The sequence below is a fragment of the Phoca vitulina genome, unplaced genomic scaffold, assembly GCF_004348235.1.
Source record: "Phoca vitulina isolate PV1807 unplaced genomic scaffold, GSC_HSeal_1.0 scaffold12, whole genome shotgun sequence".
NCBI classification, from domain to species: domain Eukaryota; kingdom Metazoa; phylum Chordata; class Mammalia; order Carnivora; family Phocidae; genus Phoca; species Phoca vitulina.
Window position 1 is genome coordinate 19136241 of NW_022589715.1, and position 17487 is coordinate 19153727.

Below are 17487 nucleotides of genomic sequence, written 5' to 3' on the forward strand. Positions count from 1 at the left end.
TAACTCTCCCATCTCACTTTTCCACCCTTTACTGCATTCTAGCCACATGGCCTTTTCCAGCCTTGCTCATGCTATTTCTATTAATGAAAGGATTGTTTCTTGGCTTTCCACCTGTATGATTCATCCTTGCCCTTCAGGTCCCACTTAAAATTTATTTCTCCAGAGGAGGACACTTCCATCTGCCTGTTTCATGCTCTCTCTCATATCCCGTCCCTACTCATTTATCCTAATTTTTTTTTTTACTTTTTATTAATTGCTTAATCAATCTATGTCTCTACCACTGAACTCTAAACTTCATGGGGCAGGGGCATTACTGTCTTGCTCATCACTGTATCTCCAAGCCTAACACAGTACCTGTATAGAGTGTTTTCAGGAGATATTTCCTGAGTGACTAGATGATCTAACAATGACTGAGCAATGAATGATGACAGTACCTTTCAAAATAGTATTGTTGTCAGTGCCCATTGGCATTCCCATCAATTTTTCACTTGTCTCAAAAATATACAATTCCATTCATGAATTTACTTTTGTGCCATTCCCTTTGCTAATGTACTGATGATCCTCAATACTTTACCTTCATACTTTCTCAAATATGCATTTTGTTTAAACTCAACTTTATTTGAAATTAATATGTCTACCATTGCTTTAATTAATATTTTGCTGCCATCCTTGTCCCTTACTTTTTATTATTCTAAATAGATAGTATATGGGTTAATTCTATATTTTCATCCAATTTGTAGTTACAGACATTTAGAAAAGGAGTTTAGCCTGTTGCATTTGTTGTCATTAATGCTATGCTTTGTTGCTTATGGTGTCTTGTTCTCCATTTTTGCTCTTATGCCCCTAATCATTTGGAAGTGTAGGGCTCTAGGGGATGCTAAATAAATTCTTTAGACTTCTTTATATCTTATTTCGGAGCTTGGCACCCTAAGGGTGAGGAATAAGGATAGTTTTGGTATAGTTAGGGGAAAGTGTTTGGAGCTTTCCACAGAGGAAAGAAAAGGTCAGTGCAGAGTAGCACGTGAAAGCAGAGACTATGTCTCCTTTGGTTCTCCATGTATCTCCAGTACCTAAATATTTTGCTGAATACAGAGTGGCCCCCAACAAATCACTATGGACCAAATGAATGGATAGAATCTCTCTCTTTTCCTGTGCCAGGAAGTATGACCTAGAGCATCAGGTCTCAGCCATAAGCACTGAGGTTCAATATCCTCATTTTTGCCCTAGACTGTGGTCATCTTTTCTCTGGCAAGTTTCACAAGGGAGACAAATATGGAGAAAATAAAAAGAAATTAATATTATATTATTAAGTAGAATTTTTGCCCCAAACCTCAGGGCCTATCTCTATTATGTACAACTAAGTGACTCTCCCCCTGCCTCCTTTCCCTCTTTCCCCCACCCTGGAAAATGGCTTTCTCAAACTCTGATGAGGGATAATAGTAAATGTACATTCATTGAAGTAAGATAAAAATTCCAAGGTTCTTGCTTTCCTTCATTATAATTTTACGTCACTCTGAGCTGGCCGTAGTTTTTAATATTTATATCCTACTTTAATTTTTGTGACTGTATTTCTTTGTTTCTGTTAATTTCTATCCCTATATACTTTTTAAGCACTTTTTCATTCCTTATGTGATATCTGCTATATATGGAGGATGAGAAATGAAGAGAAGAAAAGGAAGAGAAGAAGCAAATGTCATTCTTCAAGCTGCCACCTTTGGAAGTGTTGCTGACTGTATTCTACTCTGACATTAACTTGATGCTCCCCTTATATATCTGCCTAAAGTGATTGATTTGTAGCCCCATGAACCAGACTGGGCTTGGTGGTGAGGCTGACTCTGTTGGAATCTTTAAATTAAAAAGCAACACAACAACAATAATAGCAACAACAACAACAGTAAGCAATCTATAACACTACAGCTTTTCTTTCAAATCTTCTTTTTGATTAAGCAATAATTTTCAGTTCACTAGATGCAACAAATTTCCAACATAGTCTGTATGAATGCCAAATAAGCCAATGCAAAATAAGCCACTTATAGCAAGTGATAAGAACACTGGGCAAAAGAGCATATGTTGTGGGAAAAAAAATCAAACCATTATTATAAAGAGCTTTACCAAGAACAGCTATATTCCCTTCATCCCATTTTCTGGAAGTGAACAAAAGCATCTAGTTCTTTGTGTTCATGTTAAATGTCAGATCAGAGCATTCTAATGCAAAGTAAAAAAAAAAAACAAACAAAAAAAAAAAAACTCCTAAGTTACCCCCCAAAAAAACTGTAAAACAAAGAAGAAAAGATTCATTCCCAGAAGGACTTCCTAGTGATGCCATAAAGTGTAAATATACCTCCTCAAGGAACGTACTCAACCTCAGTTTGAACATCTATCTCCTTGAATCTTTCATTTGCATAATTGTGATGCAGTAGTGCCTTTAATTTTAAATCTGTTTAACAAATCCCTACCCAATTTCCTTCAGAACTGAAATGATGTGACTGAAAAGATTAAAAAATACAAATTGTTGAAAATATATCAATTCTTTAAATCCAAAATATCTCATAATGTAAAATATATTTAATCAAATGTATAAAATACATTTAACATCTTTGTTTTCTGATGCCATCTAAATCATCTACTGGTGACCAAAAAATAACGAGACAAATGTGTGAAGGGATTTTAGGATTATTTATTTGAAGGACAGGAAGGTCTATAGTAATCCATTATGCAGGGACGATGACTGCTGCAGCATGGAGAGAGCCAGACTCCAGACATAGAAAGGTGCCTTTCTGAGCTTAGCGTGCAGATAACTCACCAAAAGAGATTTATCGAAAAAGTAATGAGCAAAGATCAATGCATTACCAGTTAATTTATAAATCAGTCCCTATAGACTCTGAGAGCACAAGAGGCCTAGCTTCATTCATAAGATTATAATGCTCATGGTTACTGGAAAGAGATTTGAAGCCATTTTTCATCCATTCATTTTTGTTTATCATGTAGAGAAAAGATTTAGATGTTCTATCGAGAAAAGAGGAAAAGCGCTTCGGGAAATTCAGTGATGTTCCAACAGTTTGATGACGTGTTTTCTGCCACTGAAGCAGTAGGATTAATGCTGCCTGGCACCAGTGGCAAAATTTAATCACCCTGCAGCACAGGAATGTCTCAGTGGTTTATCACCCACATTTGTGCTTCACAGGAAAAGGGCTTTTCTTCATTACAACTGTGTAGTTAGCAGTCTGTTGACACGTTCTTCATATTAACTTTCATTATACGCTGTTAGGAATGGCCATTTTACCTTCACCTCCACTGCTATTATATGATTGTGACAAGGTGACTGGTGATAAAATGGAAGAATTTGAGACTGTGTTAATATTTTTTTTATCTCCTTTTGGGGGTCATTGCCAATGACATACCCTTTGGCCCTAAAGAGAAATTATGGTCCTGCTCTTCACTATGCTGTGAAGAAACTAATCTGAGGACACAGATGAAGCATGCCTTTGGAGTTCTTGGAGGAGGAGGCTTGAGGCCAAGGTGGCAGAAGTCTGAAGAGATCTAGTGCATGGGGTGAGCTTACTTACAGTAGGCTCTCAGAGCCGAGTTTAGAGTGGTCAGTAGGACAAGCTTTTTGCTACTTCCTTAATATTACAGCTTTACCTGCAGCAGGGCAGCACTGTGCATGGCTTGTTGGGGCCAACCAGCATTAATGGAAAGGATTTAGAGCCCTTAGTGGGTTTAAGAACAATAAGGACAAGTGCTTTCAGCTCCATCAGAGCAGAGTTCCTACCTGAAGGCCTGCAGGGGAATCAGCAACAAACCGGGGCTTTGGCTGGATCCACAAGAAGAGTGATCTGGAGATCAGCTTCAGAGAAGACAGCAATGTGGTAGCTAAATAAAAAATGCTAGAGAGCTTTTCACAGAAAGTACAGTTGTGTTTACTTATTTACTGAAACACATTTAAAATTTAAGGATCTTAGGACTAACAACAAGGAAGAGTCTGCATTGACAATATGAGCACATAATTTGGAATTCAAAAGTGAATAAGGTACAGCCCTTATCCTTGAATTCACTGTGTCACAGGGGAGATGGACACATAAACGGATCATTTCCATTTGAATAGATTCTATAATAGATATAATGGAGATAAAAGCAAGGAATTAGACAATTAAGTCTTATGAGCATTAATTTTCTCATCTGATCACAAGAGCTCCAAACTATCACTGTGATGATAAAAAGAAGCAATAAATGTCAAGTGCTGAGTACAGTACTTGAAACCTGAGTTTTCTCATTGGTAAAATAATAGTCTTCTCATCTGTGAAATAATCTCACTTCATGAAGTTTGGGTGAAGACTAAGTGAGGCAATGTGTGTAAAGCACTTAGCACATTGCTTGGCATGTATTAAGCTCTCAAAATTGTTAGCTATTGATCTTAATACTGCCACTGTTATTTCCATGGTGCAAACATGGGGCAGCCAGCTCAGTGTGCGGCACATTTGTGGGGTGCTAGGAGGCTGTCAATGCAGTCTTCCCAGAAAATAGGATACCCAAGGTGAGTCATGAAAAACAAAAAGTTCTGACAAATGAAAACAAGGAGAGGGCAATTCTAGTGTATTCAATTCTCCCATGAAACTTCTACTTGTAGTATTTATACCATTTCTTATCTCCAAACTGTTGAACCCCTAGGTGAATCACTAGGGCAGGCCTTAGAGTTATTCCTGCAGCTTTGCTGCAATGAGTGCTGTGTGTAATTGTGTACACACAACATGCTTCAAGTTAGGAAACTAGAATTTTTGTAATACCGTTAGTGAAAGCTATTAAAAGCAGAAGAAAGAAAAAAAGGAACAAGAAATTAGGGATTTGGTTTATAAGGTACAGAAACTCACTCAAGTTATTTCAAATAGAGGTTTTTACTGTAAGGATGAATATGTACCAACCATGAAGAATCCAAGAAGGATACATAGTAAATTCAGAACCTAATAAAAGGCCTGTTTTTTTTTTTTTTTAAGTGGTTTGTGTTTCATGGGGTTTAGCCAGAGCTAGATTGAAGATGGCATAGGTATTTCACATTCCAGTCCGTCCGTCCATCCTTCCTTCCTTCCTTCCTCTTTCCTTTCTTTTCTTGCTTGCTTGCTACCATGCAACAAAACCTTTATTAACATTTAGAACATCTATTGAGAAAACCAGTAATTCAGCTATTACTGAAAATGGCAATTTCTAAACTTAAATTGGGGCAAATGGCTACAGTGCAGAGTAATACCATCGTTGGGCACTATGAATTCAAGACTGAAGATTTAATAGTCACCTCTCAGATGGAGAAGTAGGTGCAGAGTCAACTCTTTCTGGATGTAGTAATTGGAAAGAGTGTGGCCATCTTCCAGCTGCTTGCCTGCAAGGATGAGTCTCTGCTGTTTCTACCTGTTTTAGATGTTTCTTGCAATTACTCCAAGGTTCTGCCATGCTATCTCTTGGTACTCCTTCATCTGTTGGTGATGTTTTAGATTTTCTTCTTATTATGTACTTTGGTGGTATTTTTGTGACATATTGGGAGAGGATGAATTTGGGGGCTGCTAGCCATTTGCCAAATTTAAACTTATTTTCCTTTTTAAACCTTTAATTAGTGCTTATTTTATTGGGTGTGTTATATGTGAGTTTATTTATGATTTGCCTTACAACTCCAGTAAAACCATGGCACAGACAACCTTGATCCATTTTATCTAATTTGGTGTAGGAGTGGAATGGTCTGCTTTCCTTTTTCAATAACTCAACCATGGAAGGGATAATAGCAGGAATTTGCACTCTTACTTAAGGTTAGTTCAAAGTCTGGTCTAGACTTTATCATAAATAATTGCTATAAGGAAAAAAAAACTAATGCTGAATTGTAGGCTATAATTCAGAAGATTCATAGCAATGTCTATATGCATACTACAGGGAATATGTCCGTTTCCCCAGAATCTGGTGAGGGACCCTCAGCTGTACAATACTGGCCTGGAAGAAAGAAAGGTGAATGGGTTTGTGTCATTAGTGATATGTTCCTTTGAGGAAATGGGAGATGACAATCTCTCTGATCTCAGAGTGAATGGTGTTGGGAAGGATGCTCTGAGGACTCTTTGTTGATATTCCTATATCATGTAGAAAAAAATCATGGTAAGCTATTTTTTTTTTTTCAGGAAGTGAGATGTGCCCTCCCACCCCCAGATTTAGAACCCATAACTGCTTGACAAGTCACAGATCCAAGCCACAAAGTCATTTCCCATTATTACATGTGATTACTGAAAACATTTGTCCCCACCTGAGCAAATACTAAGACCTCAATAGATATTTTTTCAAAGATTTATTTATTTTAGAGAGAAGGGAGGGGTAGAGGGAGAGAGAGAACCTCAAACAGACTCCCCACTGAGCATGGAGCCCAACGCGGAGCTTAATCTCACCACCCTGAGATCATGACCTGAGCGGAATCAAGAGTCAGATGTTTAACCGACTGAGCCACCCAGGCACCCCAACAGTTATTTATCGCATGAATGAATCACAGCAAAGTGTGGGCTCAGTCATTCTAAATTAATCCTTCTCTCTCTTTTTCTTCATTCTGTATAGTATCATGGGTAAACAAAGGGCCCCATAATGTTCTAGATAAAAAAGACAGACCAAATGGGTCTTCAACTAACTATGGGATCATGACTGTGGTTCTCTCTGCAAGCAAATCAGCTAAAGAACTTTTAGAGAATGCTGCCTTGGCAATTTAGCTCCTTCATGATGGTTCCTCTTCCCTCATTTCCCTCATTCACAAGTGCCCAATGGCTACATTCACTCCACTCTGTGTTCTTGTACTTACTTATCCAAAAGTTGCTGAGGATTTTCCTGAACTGGAAGGTAGATCACGAAGTGACTGTAAACTACTTCTGAGAAAAGGGAACCTAAGTAGTAATTTTTGTATTATATTGCAATAATTCATTCCTTGGATTCTCATTGAAATTCATATAGCTACTCTGGCCTCAGGTTATTGAACTAATGATGTGAGTTTGAGTTAAATGCAACCATCTATGATAAGGGATCCTAAGCATATCTGAATAGGTGTGACATGAAACAACTGCCCAACTTTGGGTGCTCCATATTAGATTCTTTCTCATCTGGGAAAAGCAACCACCAAGCAAATGCAGTAATTTAAACTAAACTAGTCTCAAATAATATTAAATTACTATATTAATAATTATATTTCAGGATCCCAGAGCCAGAGTAGTTGTGAAGCTCTGGCCAACTCTTCAGGTGCTGTACTGAACTGTGGTGATTGGAAAGTCACATTATCTTTGTCTTATGGAAAGAGTCACTTCCAGTTTGAATTCAAAGTAGAAATTATACACAATGACACTTTAGGTGGAATATAAATGTATCTCCTGATTTGTGGCCACATCTTAACCACTTAATACCCAGAATCTGATCATTAGGCCCAGAAAACCAGTGTAAAAATTGGCTTTTCCCATTTTCTATCATACTCTGCATAAATTATCTCTAGTTGCCACCCATCATGGAGAGAACTGGTTTCATGATGGGTTTTCTCCATAGCACTTATTTTTTTTTGTTATTGGAGGTATTTTAAAATGACCAATCAATAGATTACAGACTCCAACCTGGAATGCTTTAATTAGAAAGCACAACACAGCAAAATATAACACAACCTAAAAATGTCAAACCATAGCTTTAAATAAATTCTGACATTAAAATCAATTTATACAATGTTTTACAAAAAGGGACAAGGAACAGTGGTTCCTATTTTGCTATAGTTAAGAAGGCTTTGGATTCATAGGAGAGAAAAAAAGAACAGACTTAGTAGTTGGAGTACAAACTATATGTCAGGCATAATGCAGGGCATATGCACATATATGAACCTGTGTCCTATGGGCTAGTTATTAAAGTCCTATGAGATAGGTACAGTTCTGTTCTAAAGATAAGAAAGTAGGCAAGCTGACAACATATCTAAAGTAGAATATGTTGAAAATTTGGTTCTTCAATTATGTACAAAGAAGATTCAACTGCTGAGCCACCAGGAACTCTACATTCCTTCTTCCATAGCTAGCAAAAGTTTCCTTCAGTTTCACACACTGTATAGTATCAAACAGGAGTTTCACTAACAAATAGTTACTGTAATATCTATAACGCCAAACTCCCTTTTGCTTTTCTTGGAGGAGAACTTAGTAGTTTTACAAGTGGATTTGAGTCGTGTTATACTGATCAAGTTGGAATAAAATGAAACTAGATCAGAATTTTGTGACACAGCATAGATATGATCTTATAAATGCCAACTCTTAACCCATTCATGGATTTTATGTGTAGGACCTCCAATCAGCCTGTACCACAAATTCCTAGATGTCACTGTCAACAGCTCCTTTCTCTTCTAGTAATATTCCCTATTCCTTCCTTTCCAATATCACAGCTTCAGAACTGGTTCCCTTTCTTCAGAATTGCAAAAGACAAAAGTAAGCAAAATTAACAGCAAACCAAATTAGGTTTTTAGTTGTGTCTATTAGTGTTTAGAATTCTGTAGTAGATACAATTCTAAAAATGCCCCCAAAGATTTCAAGACTCCAAATCCACAAAATTTATGAGTGTGAGATTATCACTCCCAGGATTATGCTACGTGGAACAGCTGACCTAAAAAAACTGAAATTATCTAGATGTACCTAATTCAATCACATGAGCTTATAAAAGTAGAGGATTTTCTCTGAATAACGGAGGGGGGAAGGCAGAAGAAATAAAAAACATTCAAAACACTCATAGAATTCAATGTACTCTTAATAAAGTGAAGACAAAGGAGATCACATCAGAAGAAATGCAGGTAGCTTCTGGAAGCTGAGTAGCTGAGATCTGTTCCAGCAAGGAACCAGGGACCTCAAACCTACATCCATAAGGAACTGGATTCTGCCAACAACCTGAATGAACTTGGATGCAGTTCTTGCTGCAAGTCTCCAGATAAAAGCCCAGGCAGCCAACCCCTTAATTTAGAACTTGTGATACCTAAACGGAGAACCTAACTGAGCCTGCCAGATGTCCAACCAACAGAACTGTGAGCTAATACATGGGTATTTTTAAAGCCACTAAGTTTGTGCTAACATGTTAAGCAGCAGTAGAAAACTAGTACAAATTCTTTTCTTCCAACTCCTTGAATGGCTGCACTAGTTTTATCCTTCAAGTCCCTGACCATGCAACTAAAGAAACATCTATCAGTTGTTTGTTATTTTATAAACCTGTTCATTTTCAGCACAGTACTTAGCACAATTTGTCAATCTGCAATAACCTTATTTATTAGCTTGTTTGTTGGCTGTTCTCTCTGAGCAAACTATAAAATCGGTGCAGGTAAGATTTTATTTTCTTGCTATATCCCTGAGCATAGTACACAGTAGGACTAGCCTTTATTTGCTGAATTGCGTGAATAAATATTGCTCCTAGTAACTTGACATTTACCTTAAATAAACACCCTTATGGGTAACTTAAAGTATTTTGAAGCAAAGATTTCACTACCACAAATTGTGCTGAATTAGATATTTTAAATACTTTGGCAATTAAGTAGATTTCTAAAACCAATTATTATCTCCTGTGTCCTTTTACTCATAAGATTATTAATTTCCTTTCATTGCCTTCTAATGCTTTTTTCCATAAATAATTTAGCTATAACCAAATATTTGTTTTTCTTTATGTATAAAGAGTGTTTTCTGGCCTTTTCTTGTTGCAACTCCATTCTGTTAGGTCCATAATATATACAAAAAACATGTTGCATTTTATGAAAAATGAAGAAGCATACAAAGAGATGCTTGTGTCAAAAATGAAACACTGTGCTACACTTAGGGTGGTGTTCAGAGAGAAAAAAATCCTTGGGTAACTGACTTCAAAGCATGTAAGACTATACAAATTTGTGTTGAAGAGAAACTGGAAAAATTCTAAGCCAAACAACAGAATGTGATGTCTCATAACCTGACTGTATAAAGGCCACAGGGAAAAACACCCAGGAATTTAATTTATGGTGGAATTACGTAAGCAGGTACTGAAGGCTGAATGCCAGAGCAATATCTATGTCTAGAAATCAGGAATACCATAATGAGAAAAAAATGAGGGGCAAGTTTCCATGAAAAGTCCCCAAACTGGGAATTGTGAATGAATATTTAGACTCGCTCTCCACTTGATGTGTGTACTCCAGAACAGTGAGATTCCCTGCTGCATGAACAAGAGGTCACTGGCCAAGGAACTGTCTGAATAAGGCCCCTAACAGCACCCAGATCAGTGTTTTAAATGTGGCACCAAGAAAATGACTTTGGAAATCTTCCTCAGAACATGAGGTAGTATCAAGAAAATCACTGCCAGCCACACAGGAAATTGTGGACAATCCAACACTGAGTATTGCATGAAAGAGTCATCTCAAGTAGAACTATTGCTTTCTTCCCTTCTCCACTCACTTCCCCCAAATCCCTGGCCTTACATCTCTCTGTATATGGAATTATCCTCCAACTCCCCAAAATGCCTTGCTTTTTTTGTCTCCATATTTTTCACTGGCTGATTTTAATACCTGGAATATTCTTTTCTCTATTCTAAAATTGGATATAACAGCGGGTTTAGCATTAGAATGGCCTAGTTAATCACAAAGTAATTGCATGACCATAAAATAATTTAAACTTTCTGAGGGTTTCTTCATCTACTAAATGGTAGTGATGGTAATACCTACTATATCAGTCTCTAGCGCTGCCATAACAAAGTATTACAAACTGGGTATTGTAAAAATCAGAAAGACATTGTTTCACAATTTTGGAGGCTAGAAGTCCAAAGGCAAGATGTCAGCAGGACTGGTTCCTTCTGAGAGCTTTGAGGGAAAATGTGTCCATAGCTCTACCCTAGCTTCTAATGGGTTTTCCAGCAATCTTTGGCATACCTTGGCTTATGACAGCACACTCCAATCTTCACATGACATTCCCTCTGTTTCTCTATCTCTGTATCCAAATCTCCTCTTTTAATAAGGCACGGTCATATTGGATGAGGGGCCCACCCTACTCCAGTAGTACCTCATCTTAACTAATATTAATTTAAGTCTTAACTAATCACATGTGCAATGACCTATTTCCAAATAAGGTCACATTTTAATGTACTGTGGATTAGGACTTCTATGTATGGATTTTGGGAGGGGACACAATATAACCGATAACGGCTACTTCATAGGGTTGTTGTGAAGACTCAAAAAAATATTGTACAAAAAATATTTAGTGCCCAATGTTTGGCACATGGGCTGAAGAAACTACCTCATATTAAGGGATATGAAACATTTTATTTATGCAAAATATCGCAAGTATTTTTTCTTATTATTTGCATTTCTCTTTCTTTTTTACACACAATACACATTCATACACAACATACACACACACGCATACACACAAAGTTCACGCCTTCATTTTTTTATGCAGCTAAATATTTCCATGTTTTCTTTTGTGTGATTTCTACCTTTTGCATCATCATGCACTGTTTCTCTACATAAAGAGCATAATGTATGCCTCTTTTACCAGTCCTTATTTCCTACAACAAAAAATTCTGTGACAAAGAAATCATTTACATAGGTTATGTGCTACAAGTGACAGAATTCTGTTTGTCTTTTCTACAACATTTTTGCTGTCTCAACCTCAAAAAGATATTTTGAAAGCTAAACCCACCATCCTGAAAACGAGCTGGCTTTATGAAATGGGTCATTTGCTAGACAACAGCCTTGGTCAATAATGCAATGCTATTCCATACAGAGAAGGCAAGCTCACACATCAAAAGGTCCCCAAACTTTACACTTTGCAAGGACTTGTTCATAACAGTCTCACAAGAAATTGCTTTTGGTAAAGAATTCACTGTAGGCTGTCAAAACAAATGTGAAACTTTCTGGCTTGAAAGCCATGGTTAATACACATCTTGTTGCTACAGTGACATCTGCAGCAGGCAGAGTCGTCCATTACAAAAGGATCAACATTAGATGGATTTTAATAAAAAAAAAAAACCCTTAGAGAATGATGAGGCCTCAAAGTGCTGCACAGATACCTAAAATTAAAATAGCAACGAAAAATGGACACAGATGATAAACATTTCAGGATGTGTCAACTGTATAATTTCATACCTTTTGTTTCTTTACCGTAGATCTGGCTTTCATGTAAATGTATAGGAACTGTACCAAAATTAAATAACTTAAATGTTTTATTCCTGAACAACACCAGAGGTTCTAGTAGCCGCCTTCCAAAACATGATACAGCAGATTGTCATGAGAATTAAGTGACACATTCCATGTGAGGGTCTTAGAGCAGTGCCCAGCTATGAGACTTGTCTTATTCCTCACTGTCATCATTACTATATTAGAAATAATTTTTTATGAAACATGTAAATTCAATTGCGTGTTTTTTACTTATTACCTAGAAGACTACAAATAAGAGAGAAATTTATATAATAAAAGCTTTTATTTTTTCAGAAACCGAAACTGTTTGCATTTCATCTTTTTCTCATCACTGCTCTCTCAGTTGGCCAGTATCTTAGAACAAGTGATCTCTTTTGTTTGTGTGTCACCTCAAAGCATACAGAATACAGCAATGCTAAAATGGGATTATTTGCATGTCACAGATGAATTACCTGGGGCTCCACAATACGCCTCAAGGACATCACTGACCATACAGCTGGAATAATTTAAAAATATAAATACTTCAGAATCTAATGGAACAAATGGTGAAACTTCTGATATCATAACCAAATACAGCACAGAGGTAATGGTCAGATTATTATATTGCTTTTTACAGTCTTTTATTTCAACTGGTCTCGAAGTAGCACCATTAATTTAGGAGCTGGTGGAATAGACAGAGCATAGAGGTCAGTAAGTTAAAGATGAGTTCTTAGCCTTAAAAACAATGTTTAGTCAAGACCTTTGGCTCCATTTGCTTGAGCATGGGCTAGACCAAAAATAAATATACTCAGAACCTACCAAGTTTTGAGGAAATAATATTTCTACAGAACCTCCAAGCCAGGTTTATAATAGCCTCTTGCTGTCAAATTACCAAAACAATCTCACGCCCTCAAATCGCCACCAACAGGAACAAAGCTAAAGCTGTGTGGCCTCCAGGAAGGATAGCTTTGCCAATGCCCACCTTGTTGTGACCATGAGAGAAAATAGACAGAAGCTCCTCTTAGATGGAAGAGCCAGAGGCCATGGAGGGAAAGAGAAGGCAGAACCAGAGGTTGCCAGATGGGTTAATCATAGAAAGCACTCCACTGCCAGGGAAATACATTCTCAGTATTCTTTCCAAACAGGATAGGCTAATTGTTCTGGCCCACACCAGATGATGGCTGTATGGTTCCCATTTTTCTCTTTTCTAAATGGAAGTTTTTATTATAGCTACTTATTTTCTTCTTATTATTATTTTTATTAAGTATCCCAGGGTTGGAGAGTAAATAAATGTCTTTAACTTATAATTGACCAGACTACACAAGCTTCAAGTAGACCTGATGAAGAAGCCTGCTTGACATTGAGCTATGTACAGTTACCAGATGCAGAAAGCAGTTCTTACCTCTTGGCAGGCAAATAAGTACATGTATGAAAGGAAGAAGGACATGTAAAGATGTAAAGAGTTAAACAGGAGCTATCAGAGAGACTGTATTGGCTATCAAATATCTCCTTTCGCCTTATTCCTTAAAACAGAACTCTTATTTTACTCTGGGCTGACTTTATTCATAGCTAAAAGTATACATTTCCCAATTTCTTCTGCAGGTTGAAATGGACAAGGAAATGTAAACAGAAATTGCTGTGTAGGGTTCTATTAATTCACTTTAAGACTAACCCAAACATGAGGGTGAACATTTTGCCTTTTCACCCTTTTCTTTCCAACCTGGAATACAAGCATTGTGGCTGGAATCCTGTAGCCTTTATGTGACTTTGAAATTGGAAGCAACACACAAAAGACAGGTTGGCAAACAGAAAAATGGATCATGACCAAGATGGCCTTAATGTTGCCCTTAAATTGACTAATCTTAGGCAGGGTTTTTCCTGACGATAAGTCCTTTTCTAAGCACATTTATTTTAGAAAACTTGTAACTGCAAATCCTACCCTTTGAAATGTATCTGAATTTCCTTAAAGCCTAAGACTCAAAGAGGTCTTTCTCAAGGTCCTAGAAACCATCTCTATGAAATGTTAACATCAAAGGAAGAAAAAGCCTATCTCCCAGTCTCTGTGGAAGGACAGAATCTTAACTTAGGTGGGCACCTTGCTCCAACTTGTAAAACTACCTCCTGCCAGGAAAAGTGGAAAAAGTTTACTTTTCCTTTGGGTAAAGCTAATTAGTAAACAAAGATGTCTCCCTCCCCTGCCACAACAGCTCTTAAAACACTCTCCTGCTCTTTGTTTCAGTAGAGCTGAGTACTGAGACCCAGTCTGTATTCTTTCCTCTATTGCTGACAACAGTATCAGAATTAATCAATTTCTCTCTGCTCATCTTGTCCAGTGAGATTTTTTTTTTTTTTTAACAAACCCTAATGACTTTGTGAAACCACAAATATCTCTTACCTCCAAACTTCTTTGACATGATAAAATAAACTCCTGATTTGTTTAAGTCACTGTAGTCTGGGTCACTTTTACCAAGAGCCAAAGGAAATTCCTAACTGATAGAAAGCTTCAAATGTAAAAGTGAGTAAGGAACAGATAAACCTATGGAAAAATTTACTGGGGCCCATAGAGTATATCCTGGAAGTGAACTAATCATAATTAAAATATTCTAATTTCCTTTTATTTTCTAAGAGAAGGATGGAAAGTATTAATTTAATTGGAAACTTATAAATTTAATTATGCATAGTAAAATTTCAAAATAACCATTAAAAGGTGAAATACTGAAGTATGTGATTTTCAAAACTATAGAAGTAAAATTGACTAAGAGAAAGGGCTTAATTAATCCAAAAGAAGATCAGTAAATTAAAAATAAAAATGAAGTATATTAAAAAGCCAGAGAGACAGAATGTACAAAAGGAAGTATTTCTCCATCAGGTGCTAATTAATGTTAGGTGATAGAAGTGTTGACTATAATAATTTCACAATGGATATATGTATAAAATCATCACATTGTATACCTTAAAAAATTCCCATTCTACAACCTAGCCATATACAATTTTAATTTGTCAATCCTACCTCAATAAAGCTGGAGAAAAAAGTTCTATATTCAGGAGATCTAAAAACTAACCTCAAAATATATTACGTAAAGATTTATAAAACTACCAATCAGTCACACTCTTTAAGTAATTGAGAAGTTAGGCAGGAGAAAACATATACACACAAACACACACACTCACAAACAATCTGTATAGCACAATTAGGCTTAACTTAATAGACATATTTAAAAATCCTTACCTAACAAAAGTCACAGAATATACACTTTTCTCAACCACACATGGAACACTTACAAATAAGAGCCACATTGTGGGTTGCAAAAGAAATCTTAAATATCAAAGAGTCAGTATCATGTATACCACAGTGTGTCCTTACAACATAATTAAAGGAGAATAGCAGCAGAAACCATTACCTGTTTGAAGAACATTTTAAAACAGTCTTCTGAATTGACCAAAGAAGATACACTGAGGGGAAAGAGAAAATACTTAGAACTAAATGATAATGAAAATAACATATTGAAACTCACGGTATGTAACTGAAACAGTACTTAAGGAGAAAAATACATAAAAGTATTAAAAAGTATTTTTAAATACTATACAAGAAAAATTTGAAGGATCAAATTTAATGAAGTGTCAGAGTTAAGACGTTGAAAAAAGAGTAACTGACTTAAAAGTATACTTAAGGTAATAAAGATAAGTGCAAAAAGGTAAAAAGCAGAAAAATACATAATCAGGAGGATTAAAATAGCCAATGGTTGGGGTTTTTTTAAATAGTAATAAAATAAACCTCCAATTAGAATGAATCAAGAAAATGATAAAACACCCAAAAGTATTTTAGGAACTGAAAAGAAATATACTATAGATGCAGTAGAAATTATAAAGATAATATAGATGACTTCATGCTCTTATAATTGAAAACTTCCTAGAAGCACCTAGAAAATATCCTTACATATTGACTCTAGGATAAACAGAAAACTTGAATAATACTAGAGCATTAAAAAATGAATCAGTTAATCCTTCCCACAAAGAAAACTCTAGACCCAGGCGGTTTTATAGGTAAGTACCATACAATATGAGAGTAAGAGATGATTTCAGTCTCCCTCAGAAGTGTCCAAGTAACAGACACTGAAGAACACTCTTTGGTTCATTTTATAATACTAACATAATTGTAAAATAAAAAATAGATAAGAATTATAAAATAAAATTACAGGTCAACCTATTCAATGACCTAGATTAAAAAAAAATCCTAAACAAAATACTGCATGAATCCAAGCAAAATATATGAAAATATAATAAATCATGTCAAAATGTTTATATTTTAGGAATTCTAGGTTGGTTTGATATTAGAAACCTATTGTTGAATTCACTATTTAACTATGTTAACTGAATGTAGAAAAAAGAAGTGATGGTCTCAACTGATACAGAACACTCATTTGAGAAAATTAAAAACCCATTCATAATACAACAAACCTTTAACAAATCAAGAATAAAAAATATAGCAAATATTACACTTAGTGGTAAAATATTATAGGTATTCATTTTCAAATCAAATATGACAGTGATGCCCAGTATCACTGTTTCAACATTATTCTAAAGTCCTTGATTATGCAGTAAAATAAGAAAAAGGAAAATAAAAGGAGATATAAAGATAGGAAAGGATAAAATTAGTGCTTGCTTCAGCAGCACATATACTAAAATTGGAACGATACAGAGAAGATTAACATGGCCCCTGCACAAGGATGACATGCAAATTCATAAAGCGTTCCATATTTTTATGCTAAGTGAAATAAGTCAAGCAGAGAGAGACAATTATCATATGGTTTCACTCATATGTGGAACATAAGCAATAGCACGGAGGACCATAGGGGAAGCGAGGGAGAATTGAAAGAGGAGAAATCAGAGAGGGAGACGAACCATGAGAGATTATGGACTCCGGGAAACAATCTGAGGGTTATACAGAGGAAGGGGGTAGCCGGGTGATGGGTATTAAGGAGGGCATGTGTTGTGATGAGCACTGGGTGTTATATGCAACTAATGAATCACTGAACACTACATCAAAAACTAATGATGTACTATACAGTGGCTAACTGAACATAATTAAAAAAATGGATTAAAGAAAAGAAAGGATGAAATTAAACTGTAATTGTTGTAGATAATATGATTGTGTACAGAGAAAAACCCCAAATGTTTTATAAATATTAAAATGAATAAAGAGGTTAGCAAGGTGTTGGATATAAGTTAAATAAACAAAAATTAATTTCTTTTCTATGCTCCATAAACCAATGAAACAAAATTCCAATTATCAAAGCTATAAAAAAATACACCTCTGGGGTGCCTGGGTAGCTCAGTCGGTTGAGCGT

General features: G+C 36.0%; 1 non-coding gene across 1 annotated transcript; it reads left to right on the forward strand.

Moving 5' to 3' along the window:
- The first annotated feature begins 16794 nt into the window (after nucleotides 1-16794).
- Nucleotides 16795-16901, forward strand: LOC116636504. The gene has a single exon (XR_004300348.1). It is a non-coding gene; the product is annotated as a U6 spliceosomal RNA (small nuclear RNA).
- Nucleotides 16902-17487: the final 586 nt, after the last annotated feature.